Genomic DNA, 21152 nt, shown 5'->3' with positions numbered 1-21152 from the left:
ACAATATGATATAAATTATTAGTTTTATTGTTTTTTTTTTTTTTGTCTGATTTGAGATACTTTTATAAAGGATTTATGTTAATTCTATCAATTTTGATGATGTATTTTGGTTGATTATTGAGATGTCCTAATGCTACTAAAAAGACTGATTGTATACCTATTATTTTGATAGTGAAAAATTTTACTGAACTAAATTCCATTATTCTTTTGTCCATCTTTTAAAGATATTTCATAATAAAAATTTTGGTATCTGATTATTTAATTTCTACTATTATATTTGTCATTTAAAATAATTTTAGAATTATCTATTTAATTACACAAATTATAAAAGAAATTATTTTTGATGCTTCTACAGTTAAACAAACTCTTACCTAAATCTTAATTTTTTTCAACAGATTTTAGAGACAAAATTTGGAGGGCGAATTTTCGGTGAAAATTTTGACGAATTTCTATTGAAAAGAACAAAATAAATTTTGCCAATTTCTTTTACAAACACAATTATCAGGCAGTGATTCTATTGGTAAATGTGTATGTTTTCTTGTGCTAAATTATTATCCATAGAAAATCCATCAGTATTTTAAGAAGTAAAACACAATATTTTAATTTTCTTTTTATTGATACTGTTAAAAACATATTAAATTTTTATTATTTCTGTTCTCATCATGTTTAATCTCTTCAGACATTTAACGCAACTATTTATCCAAAAAGCTAATAAATTATAATTCAAATGATATAATTTCTCCATATTCATATAAGAGTCGTGAGTTCGAATCTCCTTATTTTTAGTTAAAAAAATTACTTATCCAAAAAAAAAATTTTAACCCAACTGCATTAAATAAACAAAAAAAGCATTTGTTTGAGGATAAAAATAAGGATATCAGAGTCAGAATAATAAATGTTGAAGAATCGAAGTAGAGTAAGGAAAACAGTTTTAAAAACAAAAGATTGAAACATCGTCGATGAAAATAGTTAAACACAAAATATAATTATCTAATTCATCTTTGAAAAAGAAAGAAATAAAAAAGAGGATGAAAATAAAATAAAACCCTACATTTAGTGATCATATTAATTTGTCCATACTCAATATTGATACCCATATACTATTCATCAATACTTAATTAATCGATTTGGATTAATTGAATGTTTAATTTATTCGTCTATTTAAATAAATGTCAGAAATTTAAATTTTGTATTGTATATATAATTTATTGGCCAACGACAGACTTTTAAATAAAATTTAAATTTACAATAAATTAATTATTGACCAGTCAGATTAGTGGACAACCAAAAAAGATTTTAGATTTATAGATACTTAATTAGAGGAGAGAAAGTTGAGATGTTTTGATTTGTTATTAAAAAAAACGAGTAAAGTGTTGTTTTTGTCCCCAACGTTTGGGGTAAGTCCTATAATTGTCCCTAACGTTTCATTCGTCCTATTTTTGTCCCCAACGTTCCTAAATTGATTCAATGTTACCCCACCGTTAATTCCACTCACGGAACACTAACGGAGATGCCTACGTGGACGCGAGACGTTAGTAACCCCAAACGTGTGTATTGACTGGGGGTTCACTTCGCGCGTAATGTTTTCTTTGACCATACAAAACGCTTGCAGTTTAAGGGAAACGAAACACTTCACGTTCCACCCACACCTCCTGAACCCTACTGATTATTGCTCCTCTGTTCTTCGCGCTCGATTAGAAAGAAAGAAGACAGATTGAAGCGAGTTGGTGGTTGGGTGCATGCACGAGAGCTTTGCCTCGTGTTGGTGGTTCTGAAAACTTCGAAACGGCACAAAGCGAAAAGGTATGTGCAATGTATGTTTGATTTTCGTTTGGCCGGAATAGTTTATGCAAGTAAAAATGGTAATGCATAGGGTTTCTGAAATTGCAATGTTATTGCTCTTAGGGTTTGGGGTTGTTGATGTTAGTAGAGTCTTTTGAACCTGTGTTTCTGCACATTGATTACCGTTGTTTTATGGTTCGTGTCATAGGAACAGAGGCAGAAGAGATGACTCATTTTAGTGTTAAAATTTATCACCAGGGGATGTTTCGGCTTCAAGGAGGTACTGTTAGGTATTTGGGTGGGGAGACGTCCATCGTAGACTACTGTGATGAGGATGAATGGAGTTTGATTGAGGTGTATGAAATAGTAAGTAGACAGGGGTATTTGAAGAAGGATATTGCTGCGATGTGGTATAAATCTGTGAATGCTGGGTTAGAGGACAGATTAACCATGCTTAAAACCGACAAAGATGCAATGGATATGGCAAGAATTGGGGTAAAGATTGTTGTGTATGATGGCCCTGGTGTTGGGTCAAAGGCAGCTACTGATGGGCCAACTGATGGGCCTACTGAAGTGGAAGAGGTTGGGTCTATGAGTGAGGGATCCTGTGAGGTTGTAAAGAGTGATGATGCTGTTGAAGAAGAGGAGGAAGAGAGTGAGACATCTGAAGATGATGACTATGAACCCAGGGGGAGTGAAAGCTCATGGACTTCTGATTCGATTGTTGGAAATGCATCAACTCATAGCCTTGGTAGTCTTGATTTTGGTGACAGTGATGATGAGAGGGAGGGAGCTGAAGGCTTAGTTGATGTGAACATCACAGAAGAGGGGGAAAAAGAGTCTGCACCCAATCAGTCTCATGGTCAATCATCAGAACCAGCTGCACAAAATCTTGGTAAGGAAAAAGTTGTGGGGGGTTTTGGTGATGATGATACAGGTTATAACAGTGAGGAGTTCCTGGATACTCCATTTAGTGATGATGAGGATGGCACGGGAAAGAGATATCCCATACACAGGCCGTTGAAGAACATGAGTGAATACACTTGGGAGGTGGGAACTTTGTATGTGTCAAGGGAGGAGTTCAAAGACTGTGCCACTAATTAAGTTAACCACATTAATGAGGAAAGCATACACAAAATGGAATGTGGAGTTGACCAAATCTAAGGCCTCCAGAGTTAGACAGTTTGCTCTGGATGAGTTGCAGGGGACATATGTGGAGCAGTACAGAAGATTGTATGACTACTGTCATGAGTTGCTTAGGACCAACCCTGGGTCATCAGTTCATCTGAAGGTTCAGAGGCCTACTGAATTTGCTTCTGAAAGACCAGTGTTAGGGGTAGATTTAAGTCCCAGGTTTGAGAGGATATATGTGATGTTGGATGCCTGTAGGAGGAGTTTTATGGCTTGTAGGCCAATAATTGGGTTGGACGGATGTTTTCTGAAAACACCTTATGGAGGTTGGCTACTGACTGCTATGGGTTGGGATCCAAACGATCAAATCCTGCCACTAGCATATGCAGTTGTGGAAGCTGAAACAAAGGACTCGTGGACATGGTTTCTCCAGCACCTATGTGATGACCTGGGAGTAGACAAAATCAGGACCTGCACCTTCATGTCTGACCAACAGAAGGTACATGTGTTTTATTTTGATTGATACTTAATTACAAGTGTTCTAGTTAATTACATGTGTTTTATTTTGTTTGACACTTAATTACAAGTGTTCTAGTTAATTACATGTGTTTTATTTTGTGCCAACTTTTCTTATACTCAAAACAGGGGTTGGTGCCAACTTTTGAGGAGCTTCTGCCTGGAGTTGACCACAGATTTTGTGTCAGACATCTGTATGCAAACTTCAAGAAGAGATATCCAGGGATCCAGTTGAAGCTAATGATGTGGAATGCTGCCAAGGCAACTTATCTTCAAGAATGGGAAAGGAGGATGAGTGAGATACAGAAGGTGGATCAGGGCGCATACAACTATCTTATGGAGATTCCAACAAAGTACTGGTGTCGTCACAGGTTTGAGTGTAGACCTAGGTGTGACACTTTAGTTAACAATATGTGTGAAGTTTTTAATTCTGTTCTGGTTGAGGCTAGGGAGAAGCCAATAGTAAATATGCTAGAGGATATCCGGGTTTACATCATGAAACGTTGTGCTGACAACAGGGACAGAATAGTGCCTTACAATAGAGATGTGTTGCCCAGAATTAGGATTAAGGTAGAAAAACAAGCCGAACTAAGTGGTCAATGGGTGAGTGTGTATGCTGGACGTGATAGATATGAGGTGGTTAGCATTCAGGGAGGTAAGGAAAAATTTGTGGTTGATCTTAGGCATCATGAATGCTCATGTAGGAAGTTTCAACTGTATGGAATTCCTTGTGCACATGCCATGACATGCATAAGAAAAATGTGTTTCAATGTGGATTCATATGTTGCTGACTACTACAAAAAGGCTGCATACATCTCTTGCTACCAGCATATTGTCTACCCAGTTAATGGGCCAAACCTTTGGGACAGAACTCAGTTCGAGGATGTGTTGCCTCCAACTTATAGAAAACCTATTGGGAGGCCAAAGAAGAAGAGGGCACGAGGTGCTGATGAGCAGGCTACTAGGACTAAACTGTTTCGTGAAGGGCAACAGCAAAAGTGCTCTTACTGTTTGTGCTCTGGCCATAACAAAAGGAGTTGTCCAAAGAAGCGCAAAGTCACACCAAACCCAACTGTAAGAAATTTTAATTATGTGTTTATTCTGTTTCTTAATTGTGACTTTGGTTACTTATTCTGTTTCTATTTTATCACCAGGTTAACAATGTTGCTACTTCTACTTCAAGGGGGACAAAAAGGCAAGGAGTCAGAAAAAGTTCCAGACTATCTGCCAAGACAGATTCTGGTAAGGCTGCTGATAGTGGAAGTAGGAAGCAAAGGGGCAGCAACAACAAACCACCCTCACACCCAAAGAGGAAGTCACCTGTGAGCTCCCAACAATCACAACCTGCTTCGAAGAGGGCCAAAGTGAACCATTCACAGACTGCTTCTGCATCAGCCCCAACAACTACAACGATACTGCCAAGCCCAATGAAGAGGGTCACCCAATCTCAGCTCAGGTTCATGGCCAGGACACCACCAAGAGCATGGAAGAAAGTGGAATGTCTTTGTTTCACTTGTTACAAATTTTGTATTTTGCCTTTTGTATCAGCCTAAGAACAATGGTTGTTGGTTTCACTATTTTCAATTTGGTTTTGCTACTGCTACTTTAGTAAAACTGTTTAGTATCTATGTTGACTTATATTTCCAGTTCTAAGACATTTACTTAGGAATGTATGTATCTTAAGTTGCTGAATATTGCCTATCTATGCCATATGGTTGATTTTAATGCTTTATGTTTGCTCTATTTCACTGTTTCATTTAATCATTTCTACTGATAGTTACCTCCCTATTTGTACCATGAGAATGTAAACTAAACACATAAAAGTGGATAACAACATATTTTCATTCAAGTTTGTTCAATCAACAGGTTACATTACACACCAATTTACAGAGAACACATTGCCAACACATTACACTAGCCACTATGTTCTGCAGCCTTACTGCAAAAAGAACCTCCCATTTCTTGTTGATGAAAATTTTTCACACAGCAAAATTATAGCGCATGTCCATCCAACCAGACCAACTGCTACTGCCATTCTCAACATCCTCTCAACTGTTGTCACTTTACCCTTCAAGCATGTGATTCTTCTTTTCAATCGAGGAACTTGTGGCTCTTGCTCCGAATCTGCCCACACAAAGTACCCACACTCTTCTCCAATCTAGGCAAAAACCAAAGAAAAATCCCAATCAAAAAACCAAATAACAGCCATACCCAGATGCAAAGTTTTCTACTTACCCCATAGTTAACACAGCCCCAGAACCTCCGTCCCGGATTTTCTGCCGTTGACGAAGTCGCAAGCACTGGCCTCTCCCCACAGTAACAAGTTCTTCTCCGTCGACGACCTTGACTGCTGTTTTCACCTGAAGCAAAGCTACTACTCCGCGCCTGGGAGCCCTGCGATGCCATGGGCTCAGCAATCAACTTCAACAGAGACGGCGATGGTGAGAAGGAGAAGCTACAGGAGATGCACGCTGCAATTAGGGTTTCAACATCCTTTTAAATTAAATTTTCAATTTTTTTTCCCAAATTCTCAATAACGGTCACCAGGGACAAAGTTTGCCAGAGTGGACAAAGGGATCCACGTAGGCATCTTCGTTAGTGTTCCGTGAGTGGAATTAACGGTGGGGTAACATTGAATCAATTTAGGAACGTTGGGGACAAAAATAGGACGAATGAAACGTTAGGGACAATTATAGGACTTACCCCAAACGTTGGGGACAAAAACCACACTTTACTCTAAAAAAAACCCTAAAATATAAGAGTTGGTGCATATAAAACTTTATAATTTGCGTGTGCTCAAGAGTAAATAGCGGATGTGATCCATGATTTGCGTAGATTTTGTGAAAACATAACTCGTGGAAAGAATGCCAATTTTTTATCCATTATTATTGTATTCACAAATCAACCTATCCTTTTCACTAAAGGTGTGGTTAAATTCCAAAAAAAAGGGGCAAAACTTTGGTGATAAGTTTTTATTTTAAGTCATATGTATAATTTTTTTTTTAACAATTTAACATAACAAAATGGAGTGATAAAAAGATAAAATCACAAACATCAACATCCAACAAAATATAAATAGAAAATTATCTCTAGTATTATTTTTGATATTGTTATCAATAATAAAAGATTCATATTATTCCTCTTTCTATAATTGGTCAAAAATTTGTAAAAAACTCTTTTACACTCACTTTCTTAGTTTGTTATTAAAGATTCATTCGTTCTTCTCTAGCCAAATGTTTCAAATAACTGCAAAAAAGCATATGAGCCACTTATTGCGCTCCTCTTTTCTGTTAACGATACATGTCCGATTCTCAAAATGTTCTTTCAGCAAATCCGGAACAGACCACAACTCCCAAAGTCAGATAGCCATTCATACCACACCTACCAAATAAACTCAACTAAAAAACAAGTGATAAATATGTTCAACGTCTTTTTTTACACAATACACACATGTTATCACCGTGACTAATAATTCATAGCCTATGCAATCTTTTTTTAGTATTCATTCTTCCTATCAAAACAAATCAAATAAATAACTCTACTCGTGGCAGAACCAAACCTTTTCATATGGCTCTGGTGAAACTATAGCTGGTGATCTCCCTGGAGTGTTTCTAATTGTACCACCTGCATAAAAAAGTTAGTTGAAAAAATGTTTTCCTTGTCAAACTTCCACACAATTCTATCTTCCGTATCATATGCTAGTTTTACAGGCCTTAAAGTCTCATGCATTTGATCCACTAATTGAACTCCCATTGGATTAAATTTCGCCTCCACTGAAAGTTCTAAATCTTCTATAACCCATTCCAAAATCCATAGTCTCCTATGACAGATTCTCTTTGGTTTGAAAACTGTTTTACACTGACAGTGTATCAAATTTAAATAGTTTAATTATTCCGTCAATTTTTATAGTTTCGCCAAATTTTCAATTAGGTTTTTATATTTTTTTTCAATTGAGTTCCTATACCATATCAGATTTTGTAACTAAGTCTCTATCGTGATAAAAACATTGGAATTAACAGAACATTCTGTTAAATTATACAGAATATTCAAACAAGTATTAGACATATTTATTTTGTTTAATAAAATATTTTATTAATTATTGTAACGTTTTTATCACGATAGAGATTTAATTATAAAATCTGATATGGTATCGAAATCCAATTAAAAAATATATATACAAACATATATATAATTAAAAATTAAATCAAATTATAAAGATCGATAGAATAATTAAACCAAATTAAATTTATATAAATATATAATAAAAACTTATTTTTAGTGTGATATAACATTTTTAATTTATAAAACTATACATTAATTTGTCCGCTTCTATTTTTGTTCCTTTATTTTATGATTGATTGCTAATACTATATACTTCAGCCTTAGCTTATTTGAAGCACTACATGGCACTGTTGGATCTTCTGTATCTTGTCAAATTTTCTGATAAGAGAATGTGGCATTTTCTGCTCATCGTATGTATGTATGGTGGTGGATACATGACCACCCTCCCCCACTGCCGCGCCGATGTCTTGTCATCACAGGCACCGTTACATGGCCACCCGTTCACACCATTCTTTTTAATTTTGAGTAATCCTTTAAGTTAGTTTTAAAATATTTTTTATTGAATGTTTTTGTCGTTAGAAGTGAGTACCCATAATATAATTTATAACTAGTTGTTTCGATTTAGATATTTAATAAATTGTTAATTGATTCGATTTGTTATATCGCTCAACCAATTCCATAAATTAAATTTATCTAATTCGATTTATCGTAGAATATAAGTTATATAAATACTATTAAAATGTTGAGTGTTTATTATAGTGAAACTCGCAATGATTAAAAAATATAAACTATATAGATTTTTTTAGTATAATAATCCAATAATACATTTTAAGCTTACACTTTTAAATATTATTAGTTATTTAATAATAAAAAATAATAAATTTTATTTACTTTCTAGTATTCTTCTATGTAGGTGAATTACTAAAATTTAAAAAAATATATTTTTATATTATACAATCAATTTCATGAATAAAGAATTAAAACGAAGAATTGTAACATTAGAGATTCTATTTACTAACCTCGATTTTTTAATCAAAACAATAGATTATTTTTTGAACACTACGATGAAGAAATTGATTGGATTTCTACCGATTGTTGCAACTGTAATTATTGCGTAATCAATGATAAATATTAGATATTAAAGAGATGGATAAACAACGAAGAAAAAAAATAGATATTAGGTAGATGGATAAAGATGAACAAAAAGAATGAAAAAATTGATAATCAAAGAGATTGATAAATAATTCCAATTGTAGGATTGAGTAATTGATGATAGATTATTCACTAATCTTAATATTAAAGAAAAGATAATATTAGAGTATCTAAATCAAAATAAAAACTTAAAAATCGAAGATAGAATTTTAAAGATAAGATAGATGAATAATAAAATAATAATTTATAAACACGAGCAAAAAAATTTAGAATGGTGTAATATATAACACAGTGTACGGGTAATACAACCAATCGATTGAATTGTGAAAATCTATATTGATGGTTTCAGTTTCTAAGAGAAGGGGGGTTGAATCTTAGCCCCTTTTTCACCTCAGAACACTGGTCTTTGAAACAATTTCTGGATATTTTTTATTTTTGTCTCGTCCCTAGTTACGAGACTTTTTCTTTTTGTCTCGTCACTTGGCACGATATATTTTGTGGTTTTATCTCCTGTGCAGCAGAAACAGAAAATGGAGTAGAAGAGAAAGAGAATTACACCCAAATATATCTTGATTCAGCTGCTAAGTGCAGTGCAGCCTACATCCAGTCTCCATCACAAAGATAATGGAATTTCACTATAATCATCCTTGATTACAAGCACTAATTTTTCCTAGGAACTACCCTTCCTATCTCGGACAAGTCCAGAATTCTAAACCCAATCCTGAACTTGACTAGGTCACTGCCAAGCTTTCAACTGTAAAGTGCTAACCCAACTTACAAGGAGATTCCCACAGAATCATGAAACACAACACAGATGTACAAAGGAACTCTAAGGACATCTATGGCTTTTTCTTTTAATTTTGCACTCTCTGCCTTTTTCCGCTCTATGGCTTTTTCATACAAACCTCACTGTTTGCCTTTTTTCATGAGACTCAAGACATGATAGAATTAAACAGAAAAATACAAAACAGAATACATTGAAGGAGAAGAAAATATGTTAGCTTAGGTAGCTCTGAGAACACTGTGCCTTGCACTCTCACTCCTTTCTCCTTAAATCAAACCCTGACTGTTCACCCTTACTTATAGGGAGAAGCCTTCAAGGTTGAAACCAAACAAACCAAGCTAATCTCCTTCTTCTTCAAAACAGAACCGGTTCGGCCAGAGAGAGAGAGAAGAGATAACCCATGCAAAATCCAACATGTAATTACCTCAGTCCTTCCTTAGTCACCAATCTTCATCAATCCGAGCCCTTCATCTTTTCTTGCTCTCCAATATGAACTCCTGGCCCTTGATGCTTCATGATGATGATAGCTTCATCTGCTCCTATCTCTGCCTCTTCCATCACGTAGCCACTGTAGCTACCTCCTGTGGTGGTTGAGCAAGATCAGAGACAAGCCATTCCTCCAAGGATCTTCTCCTTACTGGCCAAAATCTTCTTCAACCATTTTTGGTATGGAGAAGCCAAGATCTCATCACTAAATCTTACCATAAGTGGTGAAAATCTTAGCCACAGCATACTTTTAGTTTTCTTTTTCTTGCCATCATTTTGATGGTCTTTAGGCGTGCTTCTTCTTCTCTATGGTAGCTTGCTATAGCTTCCATGGTTGCTGAATGATATGACCGAAAGAGAAGAGAGGAAAGATGAGAGAGAAGATTGTATTGGAAGAAAACACAATTAAATGAGATTAAACAAATTAATTGAAAAGAAATTGCTTTTACTTCCTTGAGTAGCATGTAGCATTAATGCTATCAATCATGTCAATGACAATCTCTCTCGTACTTCCCATGCATTTATTAACTTCACTTTAATGAGATTTGAATTCCATCACATGGTGAAGCATGAGATCCGTTGGAGGCATAAGACAATAAAAACATTTGCTTTCCTTCTCAATTGGTTTCGGATCATGCATGAGAGATAATTTGGGCTTATGGTAATGTTTGAATTCTGGCCCAAATAATCACAAATTGCTTCAGCCACTTGATACATGGAACTTTCAACAAGGTTGAATGGTTATAAGCACATTGGGCCTTTAATAGTGATTCAAACTGGCCCAAATAATCACAGTGATTTTAATCAGTTTGTATCAATGTTGAATTACAATCAAATTGGGCTTGCAACAATTTTTCTTTTCCGTTCGGCTTAAACAGAAATAAAACCTACACAGCAAAAATTATTTTAATTAACATATATGGATCAAAATTGAATTAATAATTTGGCTGTTAATAACGTTTGATCATCATCAATTTAAAATAGAGTTTTCCAAACTCATCAATCTCCCCCTTGATGACAAATATTATGAAAAATTAAAATGGAAAGAAATTAAAGATTAGAGTATAGAGTACTCCCTTTGAATATTTGAATTTTTTCCCCTTTCCAATTGTCACATGGCTCCCCCTAAATGTATGCCATTTTTCCAAAGGAAGCTTTATATCTGTAACAATTTGTATCAAGCCTAAGGCAGCAATGTTATTCAACATATTTTATGCAGGATGTTGAATGGCTTGATTTATGAGCAGAATTTGATGATAATCAAAATTCATTTGTTATCAATAATTTATTTTCTGTTCAAACTCATACAAAACAATTTGATGCAAACAAAAAATGATGATTCCTGAGGTTGCTTTTCAAGCAATTTTGAAAATATTTTCCAATCAGAACAAATTAATCATAGCAAAAAAAGTATTTCTAATCAAGCATGGTTATCTCAAACCATAGCAACTATCAAACTTCATATATCACAACTTAAAGGAACTGCCAAAAAAAATATTCCTTAATCCAAAAGAGCAACATTTTACCAAGGAAACATAAATAGATCAGATGCATCACAAACACAGCAAATATTTTTCCAAGGTAAATCAACTAAATCACAATAATCAATCAGCAGCAATCATGTTTACCAAGATAGAACAAATGCATCATCAATCATAGCATCACAACAAGATATTGAAACAAAAAACAAGGGAGATCATGAATCTTTAAAAGGATTTCGTCCCTGTTTTGTTAATTTCAATTTTTCAGCACCATTTTCTCCCTCTTTTTGGCATCAAGGGACATCTGCAAAAAAATGACATAGAAAATAAAATATCCAATATACCCAAAGTGATAAAAGTGTATCATCAAGTCATACGTCCATCAATATCCAACAAACAAAATAGAGTATTAAATTGAGCCTAAACATGCCAATATCAAATAAAAAAAATTGATTAATCATCAGACAGGTGGAATTCAGATTTATCATCCTCCTCTGTACTATTAGCACCCATTTCTTCCTCATGATTCTGCAGCATCAGGCTCACCCTCTCTTAACATTTTCCCCATGCCCTTTCATTTTCAAACGCTTATTTTTGGACAGCCTTGTATGAATTCACCATTAATTTAGACATATTAGAAAACTCAGTAAGGATGTCTCTCATGGATTCGGCTGTCTTGGAGTGCTCAGGCCGACTCTCAAAGTCACTATCTGAAGCTGCAGATTTCTTTTCCTTGGTTTCCTTCACAGCTCCACCTCCTTTGATCATAGATACCTTATTTTCTACAACCTCATTTAGGAGATCAATTTTAAAATATTCAAAAATACTTGTTAAAAATATGCCATAAGGTAGATTTGCCTTTTGGTGCTCTTAACTGATTCCCACATGTGTCTAATCATAAGGTAACCAAATGATATAGGAGTAGAGGTAACAAGAGCAAAAAGTATGAGAGAGTCAGAGAAGGTTACTCTGTTATGGGAACCACTTTGAGGGGTCAGGATGTGAGTGATGATCCTGTGGAGCAGAGAGTTTGTGGGACCAAGGGCTTTGTGGGTCGAAGTTGTGCTATTCAAGCCGGATACGTTTTCACAAATGTGTTGCAGAACAATCTTGAATGTGACTCCAACCTGGGAGTCCCACTTCTCAGCCATATACGCTTTTAGCCCCTCCTCTTTATAGCCTAGGGCCGTCCCAATAGTCTCAATATTCAGAGTTATGTGAACCCTCTTGACATAGGAGTGGATGGTGCCATCGATCAACCGCATTTTTGCATAGAATTCACGTACCAAACTAGGGTAGACCAGTTTCTGAATGTGGAGCAGTAGTGTCCATTGAAGAAGTTCAAACAGAGAAGCAATGTTGATCCCTTTGTTGGTGAGTGAGTCGAGATTGACTAAATAGGTGGCACAGAGGTCGCGTTTTTCCAAGACCTCCTTATGGAACTCACATGATGCGCATGAGTTGAACCTGGCCGGATCAAAGTGGGAGTATGATTTGTGAAACTTGTTTTTGAAATCCAATGACTCTAAGTTTGCTGGCTCCCTGATGTTATTCAAGGCAAACCATTTGGTCTTATGAGTACTGCGTCCGGGTGTGGCCTTCTTTGGTGGTGTGGTGGCAGTGATGGTATAGGTGAATTGTGGGATTCTTCTTCCTCTTCGATTGGTTCCTTCCCTCTTTCAGATTTTCTCCTTTTAGAGGATTTCTGGGCAATTACTTTTCGCCTCATGGATTCGGTTTGCTTGGTAGGAGGTGAGGGAGATGATGAAGAGGTGGAATGAATGTGTATGTGAGTGTGAGTTTGAGGTGTGGAAGGTTTTTGAGAGAAGAGTATTCTTTCACTTTTTCTAGGGGCGGTTTTCTTTTTCATGATAAAGAAAATGGAGAAGTGGAAGAGAGAGAGTTGAAGAGAACCGAATTGAGTGAGGGAGGAGGGAGGTTAGGGACGCATTAAATGTGGAGTGGAGAGAGAATTGGAGGAAGTTTAATGACCATTAATGGGCGGTTATTAACCAAGAGAGTTTCTCTTTTATTTGAAATAAACTGAAAAGTGGTTTCCTAGAATTAAGGAATTAGATGAAAGAGAAAGATTTGATTTGACAATAACCATTTCCAACAAGATTTGATGAGACAACAAAAAGAGATTGTGATTTACACAAAGAGAAACTAACAAAACGGTCAAGGTGGGGTCAGAGAAATTTGGTAGGGCCCATAAGAATTTATTTCTACGCAGTCTCCCCCTTGATCACAGCCCTCTCAACACACTCTGATTTTTGTCTCCTCCATTCCTACGAGACAAAACTGAGCAGAATAAAAAATTTCACAAGTTATCAATAGAACTTAAATCGATCATTCCCAAGCTTTTTCCTAAAGAGCATAATCTGTCTTCACGGAGGGGTTTTGTAAAAATGTCAGCAAGTTGTTCTTCAGATTTTATAAATTGAATATTAATAGTACCCTTTTGCACATGTTCTATAATGAAATGATATTTAATTTCAATGTGCTTGATTCTTGAGTGCAGAACATAATTTTTTGAAATGTTTATAGCACTCATATTATCACAAAATAAGAGTATATTATTGATCTTTAATTTGTAATCTTCCAACTGTGTTTTTAACCAAATTAATTGAGAACAACATGCAGATGCAGAAATATATTCAGCTTCAGCTGTGGATAGGGCCACGGTTACTTTTTTTGCTTGACTACATGTTGAGTGATCTCCCAAGGAAGCAACACATGCTGGATGTGCTACTTCTATCCACTCTATCCCCCGCATAATCTGCATCACAAAATCCTACTGCACAAAAATTATCAGATTTTGGATACCACAAGCCATAATCACTAGTTCCCTTAATGTATCTAATAATGCGCTTAACGGCTGAAAGATGTGATTCTTTTGGGTGAGATTGAAACCTTGAGCATACACCCACACTTTGAACAATATCCGGTCTAGAGGAGGTTAGATATATGAGTGAACCAATCATTCCTCTATACCTTGTTTCATCCACATCTTTCCCATTATCATCATTTTCAAGTTTAGTGTTATGATGCATTGGTGTTCCCATAAGTTTAGAATATTCTAGGCCAAATTTCTTAATTAATTCTAGTGCATACTTTCCTTGGTGAATAAATGTACCACTAGAAGTTTGTTTAATTTGGAGGCCAAGAAAGAAAGTTAGCTCTCCCATTAAACTCATTTCAAACTCACTAGTCATGAGTTTTCCAAACTCTTCACACAAAGACTCATTGGCCGATCCAAACACAATGTCATCCACATAAACTTGAACTAGGAGAATATCATCATTAGATGCTTTAATAAACAAAGTAGTGTCGGTGGTACCCCTTTGAAATTGATTTTCCAACATGAAGGCACTAAGCCTTTCATACCAAACTCTTGGAGCTTGTCTAAACCCATAAAAAACCTTTGAGAGTTTGAAAACATGCTTTGGAAATTCTTTATCTTCAAAGTCGGGGGGTTGTGCTACAAACACTTTTCTATCAATAAAGCCATTAAGGAAAGCACATTTTACATCCATTTGAAACATTTTAAAACCCTTATGGGCAGCATAAGCAAGAAGCAACCTAATTGCTTCCATTCTAGCTACCGGAGCAAAAGATTCATCGAAATCTATACCTTCTTTTTTATCGTAATCTTGGGCCACTAATCTAGCCTTGTTACGAACAACTTGTCCATCCTAACCAAGTTTATTTTTAAAAACCCACTTAGTACCCGTTACCTTTTTACCATCCGGATGAGGTACTAGTGTCCAAACATCATTCTTGTCGAATTGAGCAAGATCTTCTTGCATGGCTTTGACCCATGATGGATCTTCAAGAGCTTGTTTCACATTGTTGGACTCCGTTTTTGACAAGAGTGCAAAATTGCTTGGTTCGGATTGCCTTTTGGTTGAGGATCTTGTTGTTACACCTTGAGGGGGATCACCAATGATAAAGTCATGAGGATAACCCCTCATGGACTTCCATTCTCTAGGCTTCTGGAGTGGTGTTGAGCTTTGATGAGCTTCTGTGGTTCTCACTATTTCAGTTTCTCTTGCTGGCTCAGGAGATAAAATGAAAATATCTCCTCCAATCTGATGAGACAAAACTGGACTGGCAGATTCTTCATTTTGAGTAGACTTGGGATTTTTTTCACTGGTTTCTTTATTGACAGTATCCTCACAATCTGTATCATCTTCAATCACAGCATTTCCCAACAGCCACTATCTTTCCTTTTCTATCATCACCGAAAGTGACTAGTCCTCCATCATACTCATCAAGCTTTATGAAGAAGGTTGTCTTTCAGATCATGTGCCTAGAACATCCGCTGTCCATGTACCACATATTCTCCTTTCGTTTGGATGCTAGGCACACCTACAAAACAAGCTCAAGTGACCTTAGGTATCCAAATATTCTTGGATCCTTTCACATTAAACTATCTCGTATGTCCTAGTCCATTATAATCAAAAACAACTTTGTAAACTTTATCACTAATCATCCTTTCACAAAAAAATATTGAATGGGAAAGTGGCCATTTCGGTTGCATAGTCTACAAAACCTTGGAGTTGCTGTTTTGTTAAAGTGGGCTGTGTATTGAAACCTTGTGTCATTAGAAGATGAAGCTACATTTTCAGAGAAAGGTTTCTCAACAGTTTTGAAATTTTTGTAAAACTCTAAGCCAGCTTTATCAAAAAGAGGTTTTTGACTAGCCAAAATTTGATTTAAGTTTTCAGAACTTTGTGTGAACTTGGCTAAGTCATTTTCAAGGTTTTTGACCTTTTTCAACAACTCTTGATTCCCTTTAAAACAGTTTACATATGCAACAACAGAATGGTCACTTTCACAGCTTCTAACTTGGGCTTTTAACTTCTTATTTTCTTCAACAAGTTCACAAGTAGTTTCGGCCTCCCTTAGTTTTTCGTAGAGAAAACTGTTTTTAGCTTTAAGGATGGTGATTTGTTGTTCAAGATCTTGGTTATCAAGCAAGAAACATCTTATTTTTTCAGAAAGTTGGTCTATCATAAGATGAAGATCTTCAGTGTTTAGATTATGAAAGACTACCTGTTCAATGTTATCTTCCATGAGACATGGTTGTGACTTGGTCTCGGACTCTTCATCACTATCTAAATCATTTTCCAAGTCCTCCCATGATGCCATCAGCCCCTTTTTCTTTCCTCTTTTTGGCTTCTCTTCTTTCTTCAACTTAGGGCAATCTGACTTGAAATGCCTGGTTTCTTTACAGTTGTAGTATGTAACCTTACTGAGATCCTTTCTTTGTTTCCTAAAGCTACTTCTTTTGCATTTCTCCTTGTACTTCATCATTTTCCTGAATTTTTTGGCAAATAACACAAACTCATTTTCAGAAGAATTATCACTGGATTTATCATCCAAGGGGTTAGTCACAGATGTAAAAGCAAGTCCTTTCTTTTTTGAATCTTTTTTCAAATAAGTATTTTCAAAAGCAAGTAAATTTCCTCTCAAATTATCATATGTCATGGAATCTAAACTACTGCTCTCAGAAATGATTAAAGCTTTTGTTTTCCAATCTTTTGTAAGACATCTTAGAACTCTCCTCACAAGCACAGAATCAGAGTGCGTTATTCCCACAGCATCCAAGCCAACAATGATGATGTTGAAATATTCGAACAGTTCATCAATAGATTCTCCTTCCTTCATTGCAAACATTTCATACTCTCTGTTCAACATATCTATCTGGGTCTTCTTCACTATTGTGGTTCCTTCATGGGTGATTTGAAGTTTGTCCCAGATTTCCTTTGCCGTTGTGCATCGTGATACCTATCGGTACTCCTCGAAGCTGATAGCACAGTTGAGTAAGTTGACAGCTTTGGCATTGAGTTCCACCTTCTTTCTGTCTTCTTCGGTCCAGCTTGCTTCGGATTTGAGAGAGACTACTCCTTCAGCACTTGTGGTGGTTGGGAATTGAAAGCCTTCAAGGATAATCTTCCATAGTCTGTAATCCACTGCTTGCACAAAGATCTTCATTCTCTCCTTCCAATAGGTATAGTTTTTCCCATTGAAAAGAGGAGGTCTGTTGCTTAACTATTCTTCTGTAAGATTGTAGGACACCAGATTTGAGCCACTGCTTTCTGCCATCTGGATCTTTTCTCCAAGCTGCAAAGCTTGATCTCTTTGAGACCAAGCTCTAATACCAATTAATGGTTTCAGTGGCTAAGAGAAAGGGGGTTGAATCTTAGCCCCTTTTTCACTTCAAAACACTTGTTGGTCTTTGAAACAATTTCTGAAGATTTTTTTATTTTTGTCTTGTCCCTAGCCACGAGACTTTTTCTTTTTGTCTCGTCACTTGGTACGAGATATTTTTCGGTTTTATCTCCTGTGCAGCAGAAACAGAAAATGGAATAGAAGAGAAAGAGAATTACACCCAGATATATCCTGGTTCAGCTGCTAAGTGCAGTGCAGCCTACATCCAGTCTCCATCACAAAGATGATGGAATTTCACTATAGTCATTCTTGATTACAAGCACTAATTCTCCCTAGGAATTACCCTTCCTATCTGGGACAAGTCCAGAATTCTAAACCCAATCCTGAACTTGACTTGGTCACTGCCAAACTTTTAACTGTAAAGTGCTAACCCAACTTACAAGGAGATTCTCACAGAATCATGAAACATAACACAGATGTACAAAGGAACTCTAAGGACATCTATGACTTTTTCTTTTAATTTTGCACTCTCTGCCTTTTTTCGCTCTATGGCTTTTTCATACAAACCTCACTATTTGCCTTTTTCCATGAGACTCAAGACATGACAAAATTAAACAGAAAAATACAAAACAGAATACATTGAAGGAGAAGAAAATATGTTAGCTTAGGTAGCTCTGAGAACACTGTGCCTTACACTCTCACTCCTTTCTCCTTAAATCAAACCCTGACTGTTCACCCTTATTTATAGGAAGAAGCCTTTAAGGTTGAAACCAAACAAACCAAGCTAATCTCCTTCTTCTTCAAAACAAAATCGGTTCGGCCAGAGAGAGAGAAGAGATAACACATGCAAAACCCAACATGCAATTACCTCTAGTTCTTCCTTGGTCACCAATCTTCATCAATCCAAGCCCTTCATCTTTTCTTGCTCTCCAAGATGAACTCCTGGCCCTTGATGCTTCATGATGATGATAGCTTCATCTGCTCCTATCTCTGCCTCTTCCATCACGTAGCCACTGTAGCTACCTCCTGTGGTGGTTGAGCAAGATCAGAGACAAGTCATTCCTCCAAGGATCTTCTCCTTATTGGCCGAAATCTTCTTCAACCATTTTTGGTATGGAGAAGCCAAGATCTCATCACTAAATCTTACCATAAGTGGTGAAAATCTTAGTCACAACATACTTTTAGTTTTCTTTTTCTTGCCATTATTTTGATGGTCTTTAGGCATGCTTCTTCTTCTCTATGGTAGCTTGCTATAGCTTCCATGGTTGCTGAGTGATATGACTGAAAGAGAAGAGAGGAAAGATGAGAGAGAAGATTGTATTGGAAGAAAACACAATTAAATGAGATTAAACAAATTAATTGAAAAGAAATTGCTTTTACTTCCCTGAGTAGCTTGTAGCATTAATGCTATCAATCATGTCAATGACAATCTCTCTCATAGTTCTTATGCATTTATTAACTTCACTTTAATGAGATTTGAATTCCATCACATGGTGAAGCATAAGATCCATTGGAGGCATAAAGCAATAAAAACATTTGCTTTCCTTCTCAATTGGTTTCAGATCATGCATGAGAGATAATTTGGGATTATGGTAATGTTTGAATTCTGGCCCAAATAATCACAAATTGCTTCAGCCACTTGATATAGGGAACTTTCAGCAAGGCTGAATGGTTATAAGCACATTGGGCCTGCAATAGTGATTCGGACTGGCCCAAATAATCATAGTAATTTTAATCAATTTGTATCAATGTTGAATTACAATCAAATTGGGCTTGCAATAAATTTTCTTTTCTGTTCGGCCCAAACAGAAATAAAACCTGCACAGCAAAAATTATTTTAATTAACATATATGGATCAAAATTGAATTAATAATTTTGCTGTTAATAATGTTTGATCATCATCAATTTAAAATAGAGTTTTCCAAACTCATCATATATTACTTTGAAGACATAAATCGATTGAGTAACACAACTAATCGATTGAATTGTAAAAACTTATATTACTTTGATTACTTCAATTGGATAACACGAATAATCGATTGAATTAGAAAAAATCCACATGCCTTGCAAAATTCAATCGATTGTGTAGCAATTTCAATCGGTTGAATTTTGGAAAACTTAGAAATTTAATCGATTGTGTTGTATGTCCAATCGATTGAATTTACAAGACACACAATTTCACTGTCGTTTACGGATCTAACGGATCAAGGATAAAATTCTAATTGATTAGGATTGCCAAAATATTTATTATGATTAATGAAAGATTTAATTTGTTATTGTTTTTATCTTTGATTATTAATAAACATGATAGATAAATGATAAAATAATAATTTACAAAATAAAAAATAGATTTTGTAATTAAATAATATATAAATGATTAATTTGTAACTAAAATTAAATAAGGACTACTATTTAGGAGTTATTAAAAAACTTAAAAAACATATTTTGTTATAGGACCATTTAATGGTCCAAACGTTATGGGACCATCGAATCCTGTACCCGCAAACATCAACATCTAACGAAACATAAATAGAAAATTATCCCTAGTGTCATCTTCGAAAATTGCCATCAACAACAAAAAGAATCCATACTACTTTACTCTCTATAACTGGTCAAAGATTTGTGAAAAACCTCTTCTACACCCGCTTTCTTGTTATTAACGATCCGTTTGTTCCTCTCTAGTCAAACATTCCAAATAACTGTAAAGAAGTATATGAGCCACTTGTTGCGCTCCTTTTTCCTGTTAACGACACCTGTTCAACTCTCAAAATATTCTTTCAGCGAACGCGGAACAGACACAACTTTCCAAAGTCAGATAGTCATTCACACCACACCTGCCAAGTAAACCCACAACCAAGAAACAAGTGATAAATATGTTCAACGTCTTTTTTACACAATACACACATGTTATCACCGTGACTAATAATTCATAGCCTATGCAATCTTTTTTTAATATTCACTCTTCCTATCAAAACAAACCAAATAAATAACTTTACTCGTGGGGGAACCAAATCTTTCTATATGACTCTGGTGAAACTATAGCTGGGGATATCTCTCGGAAGTGTTTCTTACTGCACCACCTGCATAAAAGAGTTAGTTGAAAATATGCCTTCTTTGTCAAACTTTCACACAACTCTATCTTGCATATCATATGCTAACTTTACCGGCCTTAAAGTCTCATGCAATTGATGTTAGGATTTGGTTGAATTAGTCCCACATTGCTTAGGATAGCAAATGGAGTGGGTGGCCTAGGCTATAAATATGAGGCTAAGTTTTCCATAATTTTTTGCACCAGTCGGAAACACTTTAAGCTTGTATTTGATTTTTCTTTTCCTCTATACTCTTTGATTAGAGAGTGTTGTGAGGTGTAGTTAGATATTTGCTTTGAGAGAGTGTGGGTGTACTGGGGTGCCGGTGTTAGAGAGAAAGAAGTCTATGTGTTGTAACAATTTTCACATAGTGATATTTTCTGGTTGTCATTTGACAACGGCCGTGGTTTTTTCTCCGGTAATTGGAGTTTCCACGTTAAATTCTTGTGTTGTGATTGTGTCTATTTTATTTCTCTGTCAAAGGTATTTTCT

This window comes from Arachis duranensis, chromosome 4 (genome assembly GCF_000817695.3).
Source record: "Arachis duranensis cultivar V14167 chromosome 4, aradu.V14167.gnm2.J7QH, whole genome shotgun sequence".
NCBI classification, from domain to species: Eukaryota; Viridiplantae; Streptophyta; class Magnoliopsida; order Fabales; family Fabaceae; genus Arachis; species Arachis duranensis.
The sequence above is the reverse complement of the archived record's forward strand: the minus strand, read 5'-3'. Positions refer to the sequence as shown.